Below are 26,426 nucleotides of genomic sequence, written 5' to 3'. Positions count from 1 at the left end.
TAGAAACTCCTGGGTGGTTTTCGCGGCCCCTGGTCTCAGTTCCTCTAAGTTCATCTGCCTACTCGGGTTGAGTGATCTTCTAACATGACAAGATATGCCTAAAATAATGCTGCTGATGGCTTGCTCACACAGAGTTAGTGCATACTAGCCGCCCAGCATGTGCTCTGCACAGAGGCCTGTAATCTGAACTGTGCTTTGCCAAGCCTCCTGGGGCTCTTTGGCCCTGAGGAAGGGGAGCTTTTTGTGATCACTCCCTTTGTCTAATTGGTCCTTCAGCAGCGGGGAGCCTTTTTCTAATCAGCGGAGGCACCCTTACTCAGCCAGTGGTAGCCCCAGGCCTCATCACCTGTGGGATACAAGCCATGCTCTCTCCCAGGCTTGCTTGGGCCAACATCTCTATTTTTATTTCTGTCTCTTCTCACACTTGGACTCCTGGTCTTTAGTCATCCCCACCTGCAGTATTTACAGTGCCCAGCAGGTGTCAGGCTTGAGTGTCTTTTCACAGATGTTTCCTCTGCAGTTAATGCACCTCCTACTCCAACTCTGCATAGCCTCATCTTTCTAGACTGTACTTCAGGGTTATCATGAAGCCATCACTTAGATATAACTTTTGGCCTCCATAGGCACTTGTGTGCTTAAAGGTTATGGTTCTTTATCTCATGTGATTGAAATTTTGAGTTTATAGATCTTCGTCCTTAATGAGGCTTTAAGGACAGGAGTCATTTCTAATCCTTCGCACAGAGCAGATGCTTTTTAACGGTGATAAAATGTATGGTTTAAATGACTCATTTTACAATAATTATGCTTTAGCTTCCGATAGAAATAAAGTTTCCAGATGTTGTGTTCCTGCAATAAGAAATAAAGATGTGACCTTCCAGTTGTGTAAAGCTCATCAATGCTGTGTAAGTGCTTCGGGTGTGCTAAGGAACGTGGATCCAAGTGGGCTGGTTGTGAGAGAGAGAGACTTAACTATGTTAACAGAGGTAAGCCTTCATTGTGTCCTGCCAACATGTGATAGTTGCTTTTGGGCAAACTAAATTTATAAAATTTTAAACTGTTCCTCGCCATTAAAGGGATTGAATATTGGGCCACTTTGGTGCACCTGTGTCTTGCGAATTTTCCAGTTGGAGAAGGAGGTTTAGAAAGTGAGTTTCAGTCTTGTTTAAGTCTCTTCCCATCAGACTGGTCTTGTGATTTCCTACACACCATGTTACTTCCTGTCTACCTTTCCTTGGTGTTGTTCATGCCTGGATTGTCTCCTGTACCTGCTCAAACCTTGGTCCATTCTCATTTGTACCATGGAAGTTTGTCATGCCGGATACTGTCAGAACTAATTTTACTTAAGTTTGTGTTAAGGTGCAAAGCGCACGTTTTGTATATTATCTGTTTTTTGTGTTTGTTTATATTTTTATGGTTTCTCTTCAAGAAATATTATGAGTAGGGAAATAACGAGATGTAAAGAGAAAAAAAGTCATCATTCTCTTTCACGTTGTTAGAACATCTACCTGCAATCATAATGCACTGTGGTATGTGTTAAAATAGGAAATATATGTCATGTCCCGTAGGAGCAGGAAAGTCAGTGGTGTTAGTGAGGGTGTGTCATGGAAGTAATCACAAAGCAGGTGACTGCTGGTTGGGGTCCTTAGTGTGTGTTCCCTGTGTCCAGTAGTGGTCTGGAGGGGTCAGGAAGCGTGCCTTTCAATTTGAGGGAACAGAGGGTTTGAGGTCCTCTCTGTTCTATTGCTCTAGTATAGTATACTGCATAGCAGCTCATAAAATACTGTGTTTATAGTTGATATTTAAATCGCTGATTGATCATCAAGATTGGATTGTATCTTTGGAAATGAAAATAGGAAGAGTCTTATGCTTCTTAGGTTTTTCCTTTTTTTCCGATGTCTCAGAAGGCTCTTTGACAGGGGACTTTTTATTCTCCCATACAATTCCATGAATACTTATACCCTGGCACCTATTTTAATGGAATTTTCAATTTATAAATGTCTCTGAAACATGTACTGTAAACTATTTGAGGGTAATCACCATGGCCATGGATGACACACCTTAAATGTGCATCGTGTTAATGTTTGAGTGTCAAGTGGTCTACCATCAGTGCTTCCTTCTTTCACCCAGTTTTCTGCCTCATTTCCTTCTCCAAATTTGTCTCATTTTTCTACTCTCCCTTTTGCTTCTCTATTCTTGATTTCTCTTTCCCATTGCGTGTGTCATTCTTCTTCTCCTTCTTCTTCTTCTCCTTCTGACTTCATTATTATGGCCAACCAAAACCTTTTCTAGGATTGTCTCTATCTTCCTTTCCTCTTCATTGCCATCCACAAACTCTTAGAGAATATTGTTGCTTGACTCCCTTACTTCCTAGCATACCCATGTACTTCCTGATCACTTTAGAACATTGAAAAGGGTTAGAATTTTTAAAAATAGGTAATTATACTCAGTCTTCTTTCACCTCTGGCATAAGACTCTTCTTCCTCAATCTGACCATTCTTAAATCTAGAAGTACTCCAGCTCATTGGTCTCCCTTACCCCCATGTTTAGGCCAAAGAACTTGTGAAACCTTAGCCCTGTTTAATACTTGAATTTATCAAAACATAAGGGGGCTAATTCTGCCTAAGGGCACCAAAGAAGAATAAAGATGCCACAAATAAACGTTTCATCCAGATTTATAATGGACTCTTAAGTGCCTGGTTGAGTGCTAACCGTTAACTCACTTGAACAACAGGGAGGTCATGACACAAACTAACATGTTAGTTGGATAGACACTTCACTTCAGCATTCCTCAATGTAGCTGATAAACTGCATCCAGTTAGCTTAAATAACATGGATGATGAATTTCCCTGCGTATATAAATTGGGAGTTCCTAAAGTTCTCTTTTTCCCTTTGTACAACTACTGACTGCCACCTCGCTTGGTCGGTGCAATAGAAAATGATGACTAAGAAACACATTGTCTCAATATCAGTGGACATAATGTCCTAGTAGTCTATAAAAATCTCAAAATTCTTAATCTAAAAGGTAGGTCTGCTGCCAATCTTATATCCTTTTCCTTTGTTAATGTAAATATCCAATCTATGAAGGTCTCAGTTTCCTTACTTAGAATATGAGGTGGATAGATTTGCTAATATCTAGGGACCTTTCCAATTTTAATATTCCCTAGTTATAAGGGCTGAGCCAAATACAATGGCTCCCTTAATCATTAACCTCGCTCATGATGAAAGTTATCAGCAAGTTCTACTTGTAAGAGATCAAACATTCATATCCATGTATATTGTAGCACATTGACTTTTACAGAACTCAAAGTAACACAACATAGTTACATTCATAGACTTAAGGTCACTGTGGTATACTTTACAATTTTTCTTTTCCCTAGGAAGGAAATGTAGATCCCTAGGAAGGGATTTCTTTCTCTGCCTTTCAGTAATGTAAGCCTTTTATTATCTCTTGGATCCTAAAAATGGGTAGGGTTTTGGCAGGTGGAGCTTAGGACAGACATTCCAGGTGACAGGGACAACACGAGAAAGGGCAGAAGGAAGAATGGATTTTCAGAAGGACTTGATATCTTACATGATGAGAGCAGCGTTTCACAATCTCTGTCCTGCAGAACACTGGTTTTAGATGATGTTAATGTAGTTACAAGACAGAAGCATTTGGGAAGAGCCGTACTCTACATCCCGACCTGAAATTCAAGTTTCACTTTGTTACATTACATACTCTGAAAAGTTTTGGAGGAAGGAATTGATTTATTTTTGTTTAATTCAGTCTTACTCACAGTTACTTGACAAACCTATATTCAGCTGATGGGACTGTATTTTGTGAAAGGCCAATCGGAGAAATGGTGAGATGGAGCTTAGGATATTTCTCTGTTGGGACAGGCATGTGATTATTTTTCTTATAATTCTTTACTGTTTGTCCTAACAATTGTTACTTTGAAGGAGTCAGTTTTTTTGTTTTTTTTTACATCTTTATTGGAGTATAATTGCTTTACAGTGTGGTGTTAGTTTCTGCTGTATAACAAAGTGAATCAGCTATATGCATCCATATATCCCCAGGATTCAGTTTTAAGCCCTCTGTTTTTACCTGAGTTATTGGGACTCTTAGAAAGCTCAACAATCCTGGAGTCTTCATCTCTGATGTAGTTTCCAGAAGCTCCTGGCACTTAACCACTATTTCCTCTTGATTCTTTTCCTCCGACTTCAGACTTCTTACGATTATGAGCTGATGGTTTTCTCAGCCTCTAGTGTCAAAACCAGCTACCTCACTCATCTTCATTGTCTCAGTTACAAGGTACAATATTTCCCATGTTTATATGTGTCAAAATATAAGTCAGGGATTGATACATAGCATATGCGTAATAAAAATTGTATTTCTTTTTTTTTCTTTGTTCAAAGGTATCCAAACACTGGCCAAGTTCTTAAATTGAAAGTAGAGTGATCTAACTTATTCAGCTTATCCAACCATCAATATTCAATACTTGTCTTTTTTCTTACACATATTTCTTGTATTCCAATTGTGACATTCTAGAGCACAGTGAGTACATTTATAACTTATTACTGCATTACTACCTTGGCTATTCCTTGACCAAAATTTACTTCATACAACTGACAGCCTAATTAACCTACTAGAGTTTTTTTTAATGTACGCATACATTAAAAAAAACTCTAGTAGGTTAACTGCATTGATAATAACTGAATTTTTACATCTCTATGCACCCATGTATCCAACACCAGATCAAGATATTATAAAATATTTCTAACAGCCTACACGGTTCTCTGTTACTTCTTTCTGTTCCATACTCTCCCAGGGCAACACCTAAGCTGACCTCTATCTATCACCATATATGACATATGTGGAAACACACAGTGTGTATTCTTTGGTATCTGGCCTCTGGTTACATATCATTATATCAGTAGTTTATTCTTTTATTGTGTTTTCCTGATTTTTTAAACCTAGACATTCATGCAGTGTCAAAGTACCACTGAGTTCTTCATATTATTATGCTGACCTCCATCTTCAGGGGCTTTCCACGGTCTTCCATGTGTCTTTCCACCTACTTTCTCTTCCATCTAATTATGTTTCATTTAACCAACGTCAGCCAGCCTTCCCCCATATTCCCCAACACGTAGCACTCCTGTGTTCAGCCAGTTTTGTCCCCTATTCCATAAGGCCTTTGTGCCATTCCTGACACTGTGCCTGTTCCCTGCCCGGAAGGCCTGTTCCCTACCCTCTATATACTTGTTCAAGACTCAGTTTAAATGCTACCTGTTCTGAGAAGTCTTCTCAGAAGAAGCCAGTACTTTTTGGAATCCTTCTTTAATGAAATCCCATAGCAAGTGTAATCTGTCCTCCCTGATCTGGTAATTAATTATCCATTGTTCCTATCATATAGTGTTTGTTTTCCTTGTGTGCTGTTATTATTTATTGAAGCAGATTACAGTGACTTGAACCAGGAACTGGGTCATTTTCCTCTTCATTTTAGTGCAAGTTTCTGTGATATGAAGTTAAACTCTTTTTCCCTCACTTCCCATTCACCCTCAGCAGTTGTTAAACATGAAGTACAAGTGAAACTTGTTGGTTAACAGGTTTTTGTGGTCCTTGGTTCTGGTCCCTAGGTCTAAGCTGCACTTCTGTAGTGCTAATTTGACTGATTTCTTATTGTCACGTAACTCAGGAATTAACTAAATCATTACAAATTTAGATACATATAAGATAGTATAAAAAAAACCCAGTGGATATCAAAAGTTTTGGCCTGGAGGAGAGTGTTGTATGAGTCCTAGTTTGGTGGGGCTCACACTTAATGATCGAGCCTTCCAATATTCCACTGTAAGTAAGAAAGAGGTATGCAAATATATGGTTAATATTTAACAGTGTTGATAAAAAAGAGAAGAGAGAAAGGGACAACAGATATTTTGAGGGCCTTTTGGAATTCATGAACAATTATGATTGGATGGGGAAAAAGAAGAACCGAGGGCTAACCTCCCCCAAGTGAAGTCAGGAAGGAGAGAAGGGCTCATCTGGTATGCAGGTAGAGAGGTTTGACCTACAGAATCTTAGAAAACTTCAACAATCTGAGCAGCGTTTGCAAGAGGCAAACTAAAGGGCTAACAAAAGTCTGCAAAAGTCTCACACAAAGAACTCTGGCATGGTGTTCAACATCTAGCTAATCCTAACATGCAGACATTTATGAGAGTAAAGTCAGGTCTTTACCAGAGTGGGTTTCTTATTTGGGCAACTGGGTCAAATGAAGAAAGGCAGGTGTAGGCTGCCAGAGTAATAAATAAGGAGAGGAAAAAACAAAAAGAACGAGACATATCATTCATCAGTGATTTCCCCCCAGTATTCTTAGCCTCCACCTTATCTCCATCTTACTGCTAACACAGGAACTAGACCGAACAGTGAGGTAAGAGGTCTCTACAGAAACTGAGGTAATATAGAAAATAAAAAAATAAAACATAAAATTGTAAATTTTCTTCCTAGGGGTAATTGAGATGATAGTTCAATAATAACATAAGATCAGGTGAAGTCTAAAGAAATTTTAGAAAAGCTGGATAAAGTAAGAAAACATCTGTTCGCTGGCATCTGAATGTTAGAGAGACACCAAGACATGTGGGCCAAGTTGTGGAGAGAAGGGAAACACAGACGCAAGCTTGACACTTGGTGCAGCTTTTGTCCTTGGGGCATTTGCTGATTCAGCTCATACAGCCTAGGAGCTGAAAAGCCAAAGAGTTCAAAAGACTGTAACCACAGAAGCCAATGGGCAACAGCTCAAGCTAAAGGCAACAACTAATGGAATGACAAGCTAAGTGTATCTTTAGTCTCACAGGGCTGCGGGAACCATTACCTTTAAAGCCTAACAAATACAAGGGTAGTTGGGAATAGGGAGAATCCAAACATTCACATGGTAATCCCAAAGGGCAACACCCATAGAGGAAGGACAAGACAGAAATAGACCAACCTTCACACAGACTGAAAAACGGCTTTGAATGAGCTCAAACTGAGAATGGACTAAGGTTACCAGTCCCTATAGTAACTGTCTGCCATGGGCCAAAGTAAATCTTTTCAAGAGAAAGATAACAACATCCAGAATGTGGAGGTATCTTTATAGTTTCCTAAATAAGTTAAGCCCAATTTTAGTATAAAAAATAATTGGACATAACCAGGAAAAAGACTAAAGGATCAAAAGTTCAAGAAAAGAAGAAAGAAAGAAAAAAGACAACATCAATAGACACAGGAGGACAAGAGTTAGCAGGCCTTGGTTAAAAAATACAACAAAACTACTATGGTTAAACAAAGAAAATAGACACATGGCAAATAAGCATATGAAAAGGTGCTACACATTCCATGTCATCAGTGAATTTTGAATTAGAACAATAATGAGATACCACTACACACCTATTTAAATGGCTAAAATCCCAAAACTGAAATACCGAAGTTGGTGATAATGCAGAACAATTGGAATTCTCATTTGTGGCTAGCGGGATACTTGGCAGTTGCTTACAAAATAAACGTACCTTTACCATACAGTGATCTAGTAATCATGCTCTTTGGTATTTACCCATAGAAACTGAAAAGTTATGAAAAGTTATGAAAGTAAGAGCCTTTACAGTGAGAAAATTCTATGATTCTATGGTTTTTCAACTCATTAATTTGTGTAGTTCATCCATTTTACTCATTGTATACACTTAAGTATATTGTTCCTTGAAATGGCCCTTCAAAGTTGTTTCCTGTGCCACACACTATGAATGTTAGGGTTGGTCCTGTGTAAATCTTACCCCCATTGAATTAGTATTATCCCTAAACAAGCAACTTTCTTCCATAAGGAAACAAAAAAGAGTTTCAGAAATGTCCAAACTAAGTTTTTATAAAACTGTGTTATCAAATCTTATTTATCAAAAAACTTCAAACATAGCAGTATGAGTTCCCATATACCCTTTACTCAGCTTCCCCAAATGTTAACATTTTATATTACTAGAGTCTAATTATTGAAAGCAGAAAGTTTACATTGTCACAATGCTACTAATGATTTATAGACTCGTATTCAAATATTGCCTATTGTCTTGTGGTCCAGATTCAAATCTAGGATCCCTTATTGCATTTGCTTGTCATATCTCCCCATTCTTCTCTAATCTAGGATAGTTCCTCAGTCTATTTTTGTCTGTTATGACCTTGAACTAATGGAAAATATTATGCAGTCATTTTGTAGAATTTTTCTCAAATAGGGTTTGTTTGATATTTTCTCATGGTTAGACTGAGGATATGAATTTCTTGACAAGAACACTTCAGGAGAGATATTATGGCATTTTAAGTACATATTAGAGGTACAAACAAACCTGTATGTCTCACTACTGGGGATGCTAACTTTGATGACTTAGTTATAATGATAGCTGCAAAATCACTATTTTTCCCTTTGTAATTATTTGAGATTGTTCAAATATTCTGCTTCTTGTTTAATTTTCCCATACTAATTTTAGCATCCATCAATAATTTTTGACTCCACCAGTTACTGTGGTGTTTGATGATTGTTCATCTTCTATTCCCATCATTCCCTCTACATTTATTAACTATAATTTGAGTATAAGAAAGAGCTGTTCTTCTAGTTCATTTGTGTATTTATCTGGTTATTTGTTTATATATATACATACATCAGTGTGAACTTGTGGATATTTATTTTATTCTACGGGTTAAAATTTATTACTATCATTAATAGTTTTGTTTCTCAGAGTGTTCCATATTTGGTCACTGGTACTCCTTCCAGCTGTCTCCTATATTTTTCCTACATGGCCATACAATTTTTGGAGTAATATCTTACTTTCTGACACCACAACATGCTCCAGACCCATCTTTTACTTTCCTCTGTCTCAGCCTTGAATCAGTCATTTCTCCATGGAGTTCTTGTTCCTTGCATTAATAATGGTATTCAGAAACCAGAATCTTGGTATGAGGTGGATTTATCACTATCCAAGCTACCTCATTGTGTTTTCAGCAGAGAGAGCTAAAAATATATATACGAATACATAAAAATATACAAGTATCTCTTTTTTCATATTATCTATCTGGGTGTGTGTGTATACACACACACGTGTGCATACACACACACCTTATCTATCATCTGTCTATCTACATATATACATAACTTCAAATTGATATATGAATTCAAATTGATATCTTGATTCCAATCCAACACCACAGGGTTTATTCTAGCCTCCCTTACCCTTTCCTTATTTGTCACTCTTTAACAATTAGAAACCTGATTCTCATTATTTGCAGTCTATTTAGTCATTTGCTCAATTCTGGAATACACATAAAATATTTAAAAATCATTAACCTGTACACGTGTGAAAAATAAATTTACTAACAAGTTCAATATTTGTGTACATTTCTTTTTGTCTTTAGCTTTTCAGTATCTATTGTGCATGGTTAATTACAGTATATTAAAATACTGTTTCCCAAAGTTACTTAGGTTAGCTCTTTCCCACCTCCTTCAGTGTGTTTTTTTTCTTCTGCAGTGTGAGAAAATCCAGTACTTTGTGTTCAACTCAGACTACCAAACCAGAAGTTCTAGCAGAAAAGGTGATAATCCATATGTGCAATAAGATCCCCAGGTGATTCTTTTCATTGGAGAAATATGAGGAACACTGCTTGACGTCTCTACAACTAACATGTCTAAAATGAAACTTCAATTATTCCTTCTTCCAAACTGTCCCATCCTGCAAATCTTTTCTTCCTCAGTGAATGGTGCCATGATTCACACAAAAAGTAACTCAATGCAAAAACCTGGGAATGATCCTCAATTCCTTCCTTTTCTTCACTTTCTGCATAGACTGCATCATTAGGTTCTCTGGAATCTCATCTCTCTCTCTCTCTCTCGTCACATATATAATGTTTCTCTTCATCTTCATTGCCACCATCTTAGCCACTACCATTTCTCCTTTGTTCTACTTGAACAGCCTAGTATCTACACAACTATCTTTTCATTTAATTGCTTTCTCTTGCATCTAAGATAAGATAGCCTTATAGATTCTGGCCTTGCCTTTTCTTGTAAGTTGTATTTTCATACTTATAAGTACAGGCACACTCACACGCACACACATATAGTTGGTACTGTTAGTTTAGGTTTGGTTTGCCCTCCCATCCTAGCATGAGAAAATTAAGAAACAAAGTCAAACAAAAAAAAAACTTTAAAAATAAATTTGAATAATATCCTTTCCCTCCAGAACATTTCTCTAAAGCAGTATTATCATTAATGGCAGTACAGACCAGAATTTTTTCCCTTAGACATAAAGGCATGGTGAAGAAGTCTCATTAAAACCTGGAATCTAAGCTTTCAATGTCAAATTCTGTCCCTAATCTTCTGCAGTAAGCCATAATGATTAAAGTATAGGAATCTGAATCAGAGGTCTGGTTTAGTATAATCTTTTTTGTAATAAGCTTTGTACTTTAGACAAGTCATTTATCTCTCCATTCCTTAATTTCTTCATTTATAAATGGAGATGTTAAGAGTATTGATATTCAAGGCTAATGAAAAAAGAATGCATCTAAGTACTGTATCAAACACTTTAAAAAGTAACCAGTTCGGGTTCTCTGCCCATTTCTAAATTGGAATATCTGGGGGGTTTTGATATTAAATTGTATGATTTCTTTAGATAATTTGGATATTAACTCCTTATCAGATATATCATTTGAAAAAATCTTTCATTCAGTAAGTTACCTTTTCATTTTGTGATGGTTTTCTCCTCTCTGCAAAAGGTTTTCAGTTTGATATAATCACACTTGTTTAATTTTACTTCTGTTGGCCATGCCTGAGGAGATAGACCCCCCAAAAATATTGCTAAGATCGATGTCAATGTATTTTTCCTAGGGGTTTTATGGTTTCAGGTCTTAAATGTGAGTCTTCAATCCATTTTAAATTTATGTTTATGTATAGTGTAAGGAAATAATTCAGTTTCACTCTTTTGCAAGTAGTTGTCCAATTTTCCTAACACCATTTATTGTCTTTATTTCATTGTATGTTCTTGCCTCCTTTGTTGTAGATTAATTGATCACATAACTGTGGGTTTATTTCTGGGCTCTCTATTCTATTCCACTGACCTATGTGTCTGTTGTTATGCTAATACCATAGTGTTTTGATTACTACAGCTTTGTAGTATAGTCTGAGATCAGTGCATGTCATACCACCAGCTTTGTTTTTCTTTCTCAATATAGCTTTGGTTATTGGAGGTTTTTTGTTTGTTTGTTTGGATGATTCTATACAAATTTTAGGATTATTTGTTCTAATTCTGTGAAAAATACCATTGGTATTTTGATCGGGGTTACATCGCTTTGGGAATACATACAAATGACCAAAAGACACATGGAAAGATGCTCAATATCACTAATCATCTGGGAAATGCAAATCAAAACCACAGTGAGATATCACCTTACACATGTCCGAATGGCCATCATCAAAAAGGGAACCCTTGTGCACTGTTAGTGGGAATGTAAATTGGTGCAGCCACTATGGAAAACAGTACAGAGGTTCCCCCAAATGTTAAAAATAGAATTACCATATGATGAAACAATTCAACTTCTGAGTATCTATCCAAAGAAAACAAAAACACTAATAAGAAAGGATGTATGCACCCCTCTGTTCATTGGAGCATTACTTATAATAGCCAAGATATGGAAGAAACTAGTCTCCATAAATAGATGAATGGATAAAGAAGATGTGGTGTATATATACACACATATATAATGAAATATTACTTAGTCCTAAAAAAGAATGAAATATCTTCACTTGCAACAACATGGAGTGACCTAGAGTACTAGGTGTGCTAAGTGAAATGAGTCAGACAGAGAAGAACAAATACTGTATGATTTCACTCATATGTGAAATCTAAAACAATAAAGCAAAGAAAACAAAACAGAAACAAACTTGTAGATACAGAGAACAAACTGGTGATTACTAGAGGGGACGGGGGATAGGGGACTGAGAGAAATAGGTGAAGGGGATTAAGTGGTACAAATTTCCAGTTATAAAATAAATGTCTTGGGGATGCAATCTACCACATAAGGAATATAGTCAATAATACTGTAATAATTTTGTATGGTGATATATGGTTACTAGACTTATCATGGTGACCAATTCAAATGTATTTAGAGGTTGGATCACTATGTTGAACACTTGAAACTAACATAATGTCAACTCTACTTCAATAAAAAAGTGACCAGTTAACATTAATTGGTATTATAATTACATTTTCTCTGCATAAAGGCACATTTTATTGATTTTTTCATTATAAAGTATAAAAGTACATTTTACTTTCAAGATGAGTTCTAAGATTACTTGTTAATGTTAATATGGTAATTTAAAAGACGTCTAGATATAATTTAATTTTAATTGCCTAACACAAATATGTCTGATATTCACCAGTATGAATTCAAACCTATTAGTAAAGATGTCAAATGAGTCACCAAAACATTTTTGTTGATTGCCTCTCATTGAACCCTAAATGCTAACAAGACTTTTTGTTGGAATGAGGGATCAAAATTTTATACTCTTTAAGAACTAATGCCATAGCTGTTTTATATTTATAAATAAAGCTCTTTCCGTTTACTTTGTAGTGTACAATTTTTGAATGGCCTGGAAAGAGAAAAATTATTCTTTGGGCTGACAAAAATGATAAAGAGGCTCATTGCTGATGAAGGGAAGAAGACAAAGAAGAATAGAGAAAGAAGGATTCGTTCCTCTTTCAAAAGGGGGGCAAGATACTAGAGCTTTCTGCAGGGAAACTGAAGCACACCTTTCTTTCTGAGATTTGAAAGGAAGAGATGCCCTACATTGAAATATCTAGAGTATATCTTTCATTTAAAAATGGACCTAGCTAATCATCCAGTGAGGAAGAAAAGAGTAAAATAGCCTTTGATCAAGTCCTTTCTGTGGTGTTAAATGCAACTAATTATAATGAATATCACATATCTAATGAGTTCAAGAATTCCCCTTGGAAGAATGGGTCTGTCCTTTACAAAAAAAGAGAGTTCAAGTGAGTTATTTGCATTTGGTAGGGAAGCTCTACTGTCTAAATCATACTCATTTAAAGGTGAAGTTCAGGGCTTCCCTGGTGGCGCAGTGGTTGAGAGTCCGCCTGCCGATGCAGAGGACATGGGTTCGTGCCCCGGTTTGGGAAGATCCCACATGCCGCGGAGCGGCTAGGCCCATGAGCCATGGCCGCTGAGCCTGCGTGTCCGGAGCCTGTGCTCTGCAACGGGAGAGCCCACAACAGTGAGAGGCCTGCGTACCGAAAAAAATAAAAGGTCCAGTTCAAAGTCTGCCATAGTTTGTTATTATATATGTAATTTTTGAATGTAATATACAGTTATATATGTATATAACATCAACAAGAAAGTGACAGGCTTTAGAGTCAAGAAAATGTATAGGTGAAGTGTAAAAGGGTTGGAATAGATATACCATAACAGTAACAACACAACAAAACAAGACAACAACAACAAAACTGGAGTGGCTAAGAAAATATCAGAAAAAATATATTTTAAGATGAAAATTTTTACTAGAGACAAAGATATTTTAAACTGATAAAATGATTATACCATCTAGAATGTATAATAATTAGAAACTTATATGCACCTAACAACAGAACTTCAAAATACAATGAAGCAAAAGCAACACAACGGAAAAGAGAAACAGACAGTTCTACAGTAATAGTTGGATACTTTAGTACCTTTCTTTCAATAGCAGAACAGACAGAAAATCAACAAGAAAATGAAAAAAAACTTGCACAACATTATCAATCAACTAGACCTAACAGCCATCTATAAAACATTCCACCCAACAGCATCAGAATATACATTCTTTTCAAATGCACATGGATATACTATATGCTAGGCCATAAAACAAATTTCAGTACATTTTAAAGGATATAAACAATACAAAGAGTGCTCTCAGATGACAACAGAATGCAATAAGAAATCGTTAACAGAAAGAAATTTGTTGAAAATCACAAATGGAAATTCAACAATATATTCCTAAATAATTCATGGGTCAAGTAAGAACTCATAAGGGGAATTAGAAATAATTTGAGATGAATTAAAAGGAAAGTATAACATATTAATACTTGATTGGTCACACATAGTCTTTTGAAAAGCAGAGGGGTTAGACAAAGAGATCTAAATTAATTAAAAAATCATTTATTATTCTGGGAATAAAAAGAACTGGGCTTAGTCTCAGTTTTGCCTTTCTTTATCTTTGTGTCTGTTGATCATCTTGGAATAGTCATTACATAGTCAGAATACAGTTGCCATCTCAGGAATCAAATACTGTTATCTCTAGGGCTACCATAACAAGATACCACAAACTTGTTAGTTTAAAAGAACAGAAATTTATTTTATCACAGCTCTAGAGGCCAGAAGATCAAACTCAGAGTGTTGAGAGGGCCATGTTCTTTCTGACGCCTCGAGGGGAGGATCCTTCTTTGTCTTAACCAGATTCTGGTGGTGGCCATCAATCACTGGTGTTGGCATTTTTTGATTTGCAGCTGCATCACTCTGGTCTCTTCCACTGTTGTCACATGGAATTGTCTCTGTGTGTTTCTGTCTCTGGAAACAATTTAAATAGAAATTTCTATTTTTAAAAAACAAACTGTTGATTACTATGCTCTATTTAGATAGTTCCTCTAACGCACACCCAGTTCCATTTCCCCATATGTATTTGAGAAGGAAAGAGGAACTCCTGTGAGCTATCCTATTGGAAAAAATCAATGATACAGTGCTTTACTAGAGATGCCTCTTACCTAAAATATTTGAATTAAATATAAAATCTGGGGAAATTATCACCCAGTTTCCCTCTTCTAGAGGCATGATCTGAATGATAGGCAGCAGAATATTTTATACCCGTGAGGTTTGCTGACATTATTGATTTGATCCAGAATCTGTATTTTCTCTCTAAAGAAAACAGTATTCTCTCTTTCCTTTCTTTAATTTATAATGTTGATGTCTTAAGATTATTGTCAGAGAGGATGCTTGTAGTTCAAATGATTTGGCTGTATTTCACCAGTATTATTACAAGATAGTCAAACAATGGCTGGGCTCCAGTATAGACCTCGGTCCCTTTGTTCCACTGGGATACGGATGTGAAAGCCACTGTTTCCTTATATTCCAAAGACCAAATAAATAAAACAAATAAATAAACACAAAAAAACAAGTAAATGAAACTACCTTAAAACCAACTCTCTTTTCTTCCTCATCCATGTTAATTCTCTTCTACCTATAATTACTTCCTGGAAGTGATTTTTATGTTTCTTAGAGCCTCTTTATGTACATATCCACACTAATGCATATAAAACTGTTCCTTGTAGATCTTTTACTTTTTCCATTTGAATAATTATTTTCACATGTCATATAGAGTTTATCCATTGTCCTAGATATGCATTTTTCCTGTGTATTTGAGCATCATAGGAAGATAAATTCTACTCTTGAAAATGTTAACTGGTGACTGAGACACAGAAAGCTATTCTTCTTACCATTTTTCAATAGTGAGTAGTAGATTCTGTAGGGGTGGAATTTTAAGATGTAAGTATACTGTTTTTCTACACTCCAATTACGTTCCCCTTATCATAGAAATTGACCAGTGAAGTGTGCTGCTGACTTTTCAGAATCCATGTACATACAGTCCATTAAGTTATTAGATATAACGTTGGTCAGAAAAGCATACTGTGAAATGTTGCTTTTATTTAAACTCCCACTATCTTCACTCCATGGTTTCAAGATTTGACTTCTTTATTGCCCTCTGGTGGTGGGCTCTGTGAACTGCATATTTCCGGGTCTGGAGCACGTATCTTCCCGGAGGTATTCAACTCCTCAGGTACAAGCTAAAGAGTAGATGATAAAGAAGCATTCAGATTTATTAAAACTAATTAAGAATATCAGTAGCCTGACTGTTGTTTCTAAAAATATAAAATATTTATCCTTCTGTTGTCAAACAACCATATTTCATGAAAAGAAGTATAAATCCTTTTTTGCTTGCAATAAAAGAACAATAATTGAAGGTATTCTGCATTTGGACCAAATACCTTCTCTGAAAATATAAGTGAAAATAGGAGTTGAACTTTCCAAAATATTCTTTAGTAAATAAAACTCCACATATAATTTCAAATTATCATTTAATTTTACCTTAAATTTAAATACCTATATTGACTTAAATGCTGTCCTCTGTAATTTCGGATGATTCCCTCCTTTATATCTTCTTCCTCTCTTCAACAAATAAAATACATATGAACACCTAACATGAGGTAGGGTATTCTCTGTGAATTAATGATGTTGGTATACCTGATTTTGACTTAGCAGAGGGGTTGAGCCTCTGTGTTGGTGAATTCTCCCCAGATGGTGCGTGTGGAGAGGGTCAGGCATATCTCTGTGCTCCTGAAGTTTTCTCTGTGAAACTGTCAACCTCCAATATCAGAAATAACTTCCTTCGTGAGAAGGGATTTTCAGACATGAAAAGTTTTCTCTTAAAGTGCAAGTATTTTTAAAATCTATAAAATATAGAGCATTATAAATTTTCTTTAGTTACTACAAGCTGAATTTTAACTGAGAAGACTGGGGACTCCATGTATGTGTACATGCATGCATGCGTGCATGTTTGTGTGCTACACGTGTGTGTGTGTGTGTGTGTGTGTGTAGGTCTACTGAGGATACAGAACATATTCTGGACATGACAGAGCAGTGGTGTATCAGAAGGGAAAAGAGTATAAAGGACCAGCTTCACCTGCTTAATTTGTCCCCTGACCTGGTGTCGTCTTATTTTCCACCATCCTTTGCTGATCTGTATACTGAATACCCAGGGCTCCTGGGTACCTCCAGGTACCTCTGTAAGTTTTACAAGCCTATCAATATCCCATGTACAGTGGATGGAACCTGGACTTTTTGCCCATATAGTTTTCCTTTCCCTCAGAGTTTTCGTCTGAGCTATGTCATGGGGTAGGTACTGTTGTGAAAATTTATGCTCACTTGTTAAATCGAAACTACTCATTGAACTGTTTAAACAAATAAACAGTATCTTGAGTCAATTGCACGGCACCTCCAGTCTCCACAAAGCAGAGTTACTTTGGGACAGGAAGGTCTTTTAGTTTCCCCTTAAATCAAAATACAAAGTTACTGAGCAATTCTAGGACCAACCCTATAGTTGCAAACTTGGGAAGAGATCACAGGATTCTGTAATCGTCTGCTTATCCCCTTACTGGGACAGCAAATAGCTCAATAGTTCTTATACTGAAGTCAAAATGAAGAATAATACCGGAACAAAGTCTGCATTGAAAGTCTGTGTCTTATTTTTATTTTCTCTTGGCACATAGTAGGTAACTGTTAAATGTTCTCTTGATAAATATTAAAAACACACAAGATACTTCATATACTAGGGGTCATAAAATTTCAACTTTTCTTTTGGTGCAGGGGTTGATGATGAAAAGTTTGGAAACTTCTGATCCATGTTAATGTTCCTGCTTTGAGAACTGCAGGGTGCAGCTTTTAGATGGAAAAAGTTGCCAAGAGGACCAGAAGTAGAATAAAGGCATTTATGTAATTCTTCCTTATAATTTCATTTATTGGTTTTCAGCATCTAACTTTGAAAAGTTGCCTGAGGCTGCCTAGGGTCTGCAATAAGGATCACAGCTGTGCTGTCCTACCCCCTCCCCACACGTGGGAACAGAGCCTTCCCAGCAGTGCTAATAGAGGCCCATGGCTTTCCGCCCACCTCGGTACTGCTCAAGGCAGTGGCTTTTTTCTACCAGCCTCAGCCTTCTTCTCCATGTGAATCTTTTTCTTCTTTCCAGTTTTATTGAGATATAATTGACATATAACACTGTATAAGTTTAAGGTGTACAACATCATAATTTGATACATTTGATATATATTGCAAAGTGATTGCCACAATAAGGTTAGTTAACACATCCATGACCTTACACAATTAATTACCTTTTGTGTGTGTGTGTGTGTGCGATGAGAACATGTAAGATCTACTATCTCAGAAACTTTTGAGTATGCAATAGAGTGTTGTTAACTAAAGTCACCATGCTGTACATCAGACTCCCAGGATTTATTCATCTTATAACTGGAAGGTTATACCCTTTGACCAACAACTCCCCATTTCCTCCACTCCCCAGCCCTTGACGGCCACCATTCTACTCGGTTTCTGTGAGAGCAGCGTTTTTAGATTACACGTAAAAGTGAGATTATGCAGTGTTTGTCTTTCTCTCTCTGACGTATTTCACTTAGCATAATGCCCTCAAGGTTCATCCAAGTTGTTGCAAATGGCAAGATTCCCTTATTTTTTAAGGCTGAATAACATTCCATTCTACATATGTGCCATATTTTCTTTATTCATTTGTCTGTCAATGGACACTATAGAAACAGAAACTCAGTTCCTACAAGTGTCCAAGGTAACAATAGACAAAATATGGATGTTGGTGGGTGTAGATCCAGGCAGTAGGTTAGACTACATCCCACAGGCAGGAAGGCCGCTATTTTAGGAGGAGCTGCTTTGAATATGAATCAAATAATAATTGATTTATATATCACCAGTTCAGAACTAACTTATCTGTTTTAGACACCTCACCATAGATATGAAATGAGAATGAGTGGAAAAAGAGGCTTCTGAAGGCACACAGTCATAAAACCCATTATTATTCTGTAAAAAGGAGACTATACAGTCTTACCTTTAGAACCTCAACTCAAACAAAGACATGTAGCAGCCTCAGTAGGATATAATCGCAACAGAAAAAATACAAGCAGAAGGCAGAGGAAAAAGAAGTGCCATTTGGTATGGGAATAAATAGCTCTGTATGTCTCAGAAGCCTCCTATAAACATGTCTGGGTGTCAATATAGTGTAATAATTAATATCCATAAACCCTGAGTCTTAAGAAAAAAGAACTGTATCTTTTGGTTTTTTTTAGAAAGGGACAGAAAGGTAACTATATTTGCTTTAATAAATACAGAGACTTAGTGCACTTAAATATTTGATCAAATAATTTTAAAAATGTTTCTTACAGTATACATCATTTTCTGATGAAACGGGTAAAATAAGTTTCTAGGGAGTGAGGAGGGCATGAGGTATTATACACATTTTCTTTTCCGTCCTTTTGTAGCTGAATATCCTTTTCCAGGCCTAAAGAAGTAGTAAAATTATGCACCTAAGATTGAATAAAAGGTTTCATAGACATATTTTACATATATGCCATTAGATTTCCACAGAGTTATTTCAGGCTGCTGACAGGCTGCTTGCTTGAGCTGAGACCCCTCTAAACAAAGCCCAGGAAGAAACTAACAACTGTGAAAGCCAACTTATTTATTCTGTGAGTAACTTGGCTGCAGAGCAGACTAATTACCCCTTTAACCACACTGTTTGAACTCATTGTACTTATCTGGGAATCATTATTCTGAAAGTAGAGAAGGGGACTAGGGAAGTTAAAAGAGACAAAAGATCTAAATATGGTCTCTTTGCGAATCTCAAAGGTCAGGCAACAGGCTTATTTCTGATGGTTTTAAAAAGAGATGAGCTGTGGTTTAAAGGTCCACTTTGGAATTCAAGTTCTACCTCAGGTGCAGCCTGAATGCTAGTCTCCACCTTGAGTGAATCACTGAAGGATCATTTCTCAGCACATAGTCAGTGTTTGTTAAATTTTCATATTATTTTATCCCAGTGAATAATATTGATGAGGGATTTTGAAACTATTAAATTCCGCCAAAGGACTTGATTTTGTAATGATACCAAACCTTGGAAAATAAAGGAAGTAGAGATTGGTGAATCCTTGACAAATTATTAGAGTTATAACTGATTGTTTCATAAGGAAAGATAGGGAATGGATCATTTAGGAACCTGAATGAATACTTTGAATCTCATCTATTTCTGTTAAAACTACAGGTTAGTTGAGCTCAAAAATTGTAGGTATAAAAATTGTGTTTTTTGGTAATAAAATTTGTTTTAACCCTTCTCTCAATTATGCATTTAAATGTTGACCAATTCACAAGTAACTCTTTACAGTCGATGGATTGGCCAGTGGCTTTGGGATCATTCATTTATAGTCTGGGATTTCCAGTGTGATCTTTATTTTCCCATTTATACTCTATTTCATACATTTTATTAGCAGTAGTAGTAGGAATAGTAGCAGTAGTATCATTATTATTTAGTTAGAGTAGAATTGTTTCTGTAACTTCTTACGGTCAGACATATACTAAGCAACACACATTTTGAAAGCACTGGTGTTGGAGTAAATTGGATGTTGATGAGACTAGTCACTGCCCTTAAAGGAGCTTGTCTTCTAGTTGGAAAGATGTGACATATACAATAATCTGAGGCATTAAGTAAATACATGGGTCTGAGGGCAGAAGATCCTGAAGGAAGCAAGCTACAAAGAACTCATTTTGAATCCTGGCATTAATATTGGCAGATCTCCTCACACCTTTTCAGGACAGTTATAGACAAAGCAAGTAGGACTGGAGAATACACTGCAATGGCCAAAATAAGATTTAAGGTGTCATTTCAGCCTAGGGGATTCTTTCTAGGCTTTGAGTATATGATAATTTAAATGCTACCTAAATAGTAAATTTACTTTAATGCTGACAATGTAGAAAAGATATTTTGCTGCAAAAGTATACACAGTAGTAACAAGTGGATTTTGGAAGAAACTAATATTTTGTCTTATACTGATACTACACTACTGCCCTAGACCTAGCAGCAGCCTTTACTCTTTGTTGTTTTCTTCTAAGACTAAAGAGCCTCTTTATTGTTTGTGCTGATTTTTTTTTCCACCAACAGATCTCAGAGCAATCTGAGTGCACTGGCCAGTTGGGACAAAATTATCATTAGAATTCTTGGCTAGAGAAGAAAGCTCCTAATTTAAGAATGGCTTTTTGCCTTCTGAGAGCTCAGAAGAGCACATTGCAAGCCATCTACATTTATAAAACATGTTTTAGTATGGAAAATTTCAAACATCTACAGAAGTAAAAAGAAAGAAGTAGAAACTTTCCTCAATTGTTCTCATCAAATGTCCATTTCAGGCCAATAGATTTTCTCTACATCCTCTCTTACTACTACCACCATCATCCCCAGCAATTTTAAAGCAAATCCCAGATTTCTTTTTCTCAATGAAAACGTCAGTATACATATTTCTAAAATGCAAGAACTGCCCTTTTTAAGCTCAACTATGTCATTATCACACATCCGCAAATAATAATGATTCCTTAATATCAACAAATAGCCAGTCAGTTCATGTTTCCTTGATTGTCCTATAAATGTATTTTTATTTTAATAACCATTATTTATTTGATTGCTGATCCAAACACAATTTCTTTTAAAGTATAGGTTTAAAAGAACTCAATTTGCTCATTTTTCTTGCAAGTATTTGTCCTTGAATTCAAAGCATTCATCCAGTAGGGTTCCCAACTGTCTGGATTATGCTGATTGCATCCCCTTTCTGCTTATATATTTATCATGCTCCTTTGGCCCATGTATTTACTGTCAGTTGGTAGATAGATCTAGAGCACTGACATAATTCAGGTGTGATTTTTTTGTCAAGTTTACTTCATAGATAATATTGATGAATTCCAAAAGGAACTATAAAGTGTCTGTCTTACTGTGACGTTGCAGCCATTAATGATCAATGTCTAGATCCATTAATTTATTAAGGGTACCAAATGGTGATATTCTACTAACTAGATGATTATTCATTTACTAGCTAGAACATTATTTCATCAACTACTGGTTGCCCTGAGTTACAGTTTAATTAGGAAAGGAAGAATAAATGTTTCTTTTATTTTATTTACCAGTTTTACAAAAAAAGAAAAAACAAGAGAGAGAAAGGTTGACTCTTCCAAAGATGACTAATGAGGTATTTTCTTTCTTTGTTGTTGTTTTCAGTGAGGTTGTTATAAATATCGATGCAGAGATTGTCCCCTCTTAGGTTCACAGATCCTGTTCAAGTTGGCTCCTGAGTCCTTTCCACACAACCACAGTAGTCTTTGAAGTCTTCCCAGCTGTCTTGTATGACAAGATGTAACAAGAACATCTTGTTTGTTTGTTATGCTGGATTTGAAATCAGCTGTTTCTCCAAGGAGACATTATCCACTGTGTTTATTCAAACTTGTGTTCCTTCTAGTTTAACCTTCTCTCAAGACATGATTTTTTTAAACAAATTACTTACTGAATTTTTCACCTTTTCAAATCTTGCTATTCTCCAATCACTTCATTTCTGAATTTTTCTAATTTCTTTTATGTTTTTCTTAAAACCAGTTTCTATTCCTTTGAAAATTTCTTTTACTTTTTCCGCAATATCAGGCAATAAATTTCATTTGTTCTGTGGACGTGTCTTTCTGTCACGTTTTCAGGATTTGCTGGAACTTTCTTTTCACCCTTCTTTTTTCTTTTTTTTCTCACTGATTTTCTGCAGGATGTGAATGGAATACTCTTCTGTCACTCATTTTTAAATGAAATAAGTTTCCACTTTAGGAGGGAAACATAGATCAGAATATAATTTCTAGCTTCAGAACTCCAGGGCTCACTATCTTCTATTATTTTCACAACATAATTTTATTTATTTATTTATTTATTTATTTATTTATTTATTTATTTATTTATTTATTTATTTTTTGCGGTACGCGGGCTTCTCACTGCTGTGACCTCTCCCATTGCGGAGCACAGGCTCCGGATGCGCAGGCTCAGCAGCCATGGCGCAAGGACCCAGCCGCTCCGCGGCATGTGGGATCTTCCCAGACCGGGGCACGAACCCATATCCCCTACATCGGCAGGTGGACTCTCAACCACTGCGCCACCAGGGAAGCCCCACAACATAATTTTAAAAAATGACCTTAAAATTTCTAAAATCTTCCTCCTCGGCCCTCCTATGCCCATTTACCCAGGCCTCCTCTTTCCTGTCCTTGTTGAGTATGGGGATTTGTTCTGGAATGGTGCTTTGGTTTGATAGGTGTCAAGGTTTCACAGACCCCAGAACACTTGGCATCCTCAGAACATTTCAAAGTTCTTGCACTCAGCTGCAAAGTGGAGCCTGCAACATTCACTCCCGGTTTCTGCCGCTGATCTCAGTGAGTTTTTCAATCTCACTGAGTTCTTGAACCATAGTAACCTTTGTCTCTCCTGAAAGAGAGAGAGAGTCCTTCCCTCGTCTTCCTCCCACACACCTTGGGATACACATATGTAGGTCTTTTTCCTGTTGTTGATTTGTTCCTACCTGGCTGTATGTTGCAGTTCATGTGGACACCTTGTTGTAGATGTTGTCTGTGGGTTTTTGATCTTGCTATTCTAGATGCTTTTCTTTCTTCTTTGTGGGGGTGGGGGGTTGTGTATTTAGGGGAGGGGTGGTATATTCAGGGATAAAAATCTTCTCTGTAGCCACCACCATTTCCCCAGAATCCTCTGCCATTAATATTTAAAACAAAATCATAGGAATCATTATCCGGATCCTTAGGATAATAATTACATTGTATCTGTCTTTTTTCCAGGCTTCAAGCTGCCTGTGGCTCGCCACGTTAGTATACTGACATGACTGGGCAATGCCTAATTTGATGGGCTCTTTCTGTACTGCCTTCCTCCTAATCATGACAGTCTTGTACGCTATACATAGTCTTCTTCACTGATAGGGAATTTAGAAAATACAGGAAGCCATGGGTTTAATAGCTGAAAGTGGAATTAATGTGTTCTTTTTCTCAGGTAAAATATCATAAGACTCCTTAGGCCAAAGTTGTAAAATGAAATCGCAACTTTCCTGGAATCATTTTGCAAACGTGAATGCCCACATAAAGTACACTAGGACTTGAATCCAAGGAATAACACATTTTTAGAGCCTCCAAATGTATAAACTTAGTACAATTCTGCATTACTTCTTAAGGCAACTGAAGAAAATAATTTTGTGATCAAATAAATATTGATTTTATTAACCTAGTTATTTTAAGAGTTTACAAAACTTATAAAAAATGTTAAGGCTCTATCAGCCTCATCAGTTGTTATTTCTTTTCTAGAATCTTGGATAAAGGAACAGTCATTTAAGGGGAAACATGGTATAAAATGGGAAGATAATCCAACAGTGAAGATAGTTATATCTCTTCCTGTGTGATGAACTACTCCTAAGCTTGGTGGTTTAAAACAGCAGGCACTTTATCTCCTCACAATTTGTGAATCAGCAGAATGGGCTGGGATCTCCTGGGTGGATCTATCTTGCTTTCACCTGAGGTGACTACTGAGGCTGCCATCATTTGGTTGCTGGACTGGGGCTGGTTGCTTTCACATGTCTGGCCATTGATGCTGGCTGTGGCCTGTGCCTAGTCTCCACTAGGTTAGCCAGGCTTCCTAACATGTCAGGTTTCCATGAGGACAAGCCCTAAAGCACGAGTACTCTCCAAGCTTCAGCTCTTGATATGCCACTGGGCCAAAGCAAGTCACGTGACCAAGCCCAGGTCAAGGTGAACAAAACTACACAGGGTGAGAAAACGGGGGGGAGGGGCATTTGCCCTGGGGGTCAGTAGTCTAACAAACTGCTGCAATAACTATATAAAGAAAAACACCCCGGAGGACAACTGGTAAAAAATAAATGTGTGCGGGGTGGGGTGGGGTTTGGCATGGGGGGGCAAAGGCAGTAAACAGGGGCTACCAAAATCTGAAGATTCTGGAATTTTTGGAAAATCCACTGGGATTAAAGGAGTTACACAAGCATGTTCTGACACCAGAAGAAAGGTGCCAGTTGAGCATCAGGGAAGTCTAGCGCTCTTCCTCCATCGCATCAATTTTCACGTTTCTTTGACTCAGCATATTTATAGAATGAATCATGACTTTCTATAAATTTTTAATTCAGTTTTTCAAAGAAATAGTGACCTCGCTTCTATCTGCTGTGCCACAAAAATGCCGTAGAAAAAAATTCCTTCTGTTAAATCGCTCACTAGGTGAAATTGTATGTGTAACCTAGTACCAAAGAGGTATTAAGAATCGCCACAGCCGAGCCAGCCTTCCGCATCACGCACCCTATAGCAGCCAGTGGGTGAGCCGGGAGTCGAGGAGGTCACCGTGGGAAGGAGGGGCGCGGGCAGCGTGGCAGCCTCCTTCCGTCTCCGTGGAGCCACCTCCAGCCTCCGGTACAGGGAGTCGTCTGCAGCAGCCAGTGGTGGCCAGCCTTGCAGCACTGTGTTCTAGGTCAGTAGCTTCCAAGACTCCAGTTGGATTCATTGGAGTAGGCAACGTGGGGAGTCCAGTGGCAAAAGAGCTCATGAAACGTGGCTAGCCACTCACTGTTGTTGATGTGTTCCCTGATTCATGCAAAGAGCTTCTAGATGCAGATGAACCCGGTAGTGTCTTCTGCAGGGGATGTAGCCAAAAAAGGTGACAGAATTATTACAATGCATCAATGCACTAGAAGCTTATTGTGGAGCAAATGGAATTCGAAAAAAAGTGAAGAAAGACTCACTATTAATGGATTCCAGTACTGTTGATCCTATGGTTTTCAGAGAATTGGCCAAAGAAGTTGAGAAAATGGGAGCGGTTTTCACGGATGCCCCTGTTTCTGGTAGTGTGGGAATGGCTCGATCTGGCCACCTCACACTTAGGATGGGAGGGGTTGAGCTGCTGTGGTGCATGGGCTCCCATGTGGTGCATCGTGGAGCTGTTGGGACTGGCCAGGCTTTGAAGATCTGCAAAAACTTGCTGTTAGCTATTAGTAGGATCGGAACTGCTGAAGCTATGAATCTGGGACTCAGGTTAGGGTTTGACTTAAAACTCTTGGCTAAAATCCTGAATACGAGCTCAGGACAATGTTGGTCAAGTGACACTTATAATCCTGTACCTGGGGTGATGGATGGAGTTCCCTCGGCTAATTACTATCAGGGTGGATTCGGAGCAACACTCATGGCTAAGGATCTGGGATTAGCATGAGACTCTGCTACCAGCACGAAGAGCCCAGTCCTTCTGGGCAGTCAAGCCCATCAGATATGCAGGGATGTTGTGCGTGAAGGGCTACTCAAAATAAAAAAGACTTCTCATCCGTGGTTCAGTTTTTGCAAGAGGAGGAGACATTCTGAGTTTGCCCTCTGGCTGTGAACACTGAAACATTGAAACCAAACTGTGTCTTGGAGCCCCTTATGGCTCACTCCACAGGAAAATGGGCTTAATCAAAGGTCAACTGTCTGCTTTTGAGTGTGTAGGTCAGGGGTTCCCAACCCCTTGGCCTTGGACGGGTACCAGTCCACAGCCTCTTAGGAACCGGGCTGCACAGCAGGAGGTGAGTCGCAAGCAAGCCAACTAAGCTTCATCTGCTGCTCCCTATGGCTCACATTACCGCCTGAACCTCACACACTCCGACCCCCCTCCCTGGAAAAATTTGCTTCCAGGAAACCGGTCCCTGGTTCCAAAAAGGTTAGGGACCTCTGGTCTAGGTCACAATA

At 37.5% G+C, this 26,426-nt stretch overlaps 1 pseudogene across 1 annotated transcript; it reads left to right on the top strand.

The window, feature by feature from the left end:
• Nucleotides 1–24,413: 24,413 nt before the first annotated feature.
• Nucleotides 24,414–26,063, top strand: LOC309801714 (3-hydroxyisobutyrate dehydrogenase, mitochondrial-like; annotated as a pseudogene). The gene is made up of 2 exons: nucleotides 24,414–24,458; nucleotides 24,959–26,063. The product of its transcript is annotated as a 3-hydroxyisobutyrate dehydrogenase, mitochondrial-like (transcript).
• Nucleotides 26,064–26,426: the final 363 nt, after the last annotated feature.

Source organism: Mesoplodon mirus (genome assembly GCF_964341445.2).
Source record: "Mesoplodon mirus genome assembly, contig: SUPER_3_unloc_2, whole genome shotgun sequence".
Lineage (NCBI taxonomy): Eukaryota > Metazoa > Chordata > Mammalia > Artiodactyla > Ziphiidae > Mesoplodon > Mesoplodon mirus.
The sequence above is the reverse complement of the archived record's forward strand: the minus strand, read 5'-3'. Positions and strand labels throughout refer to the sequence as shown.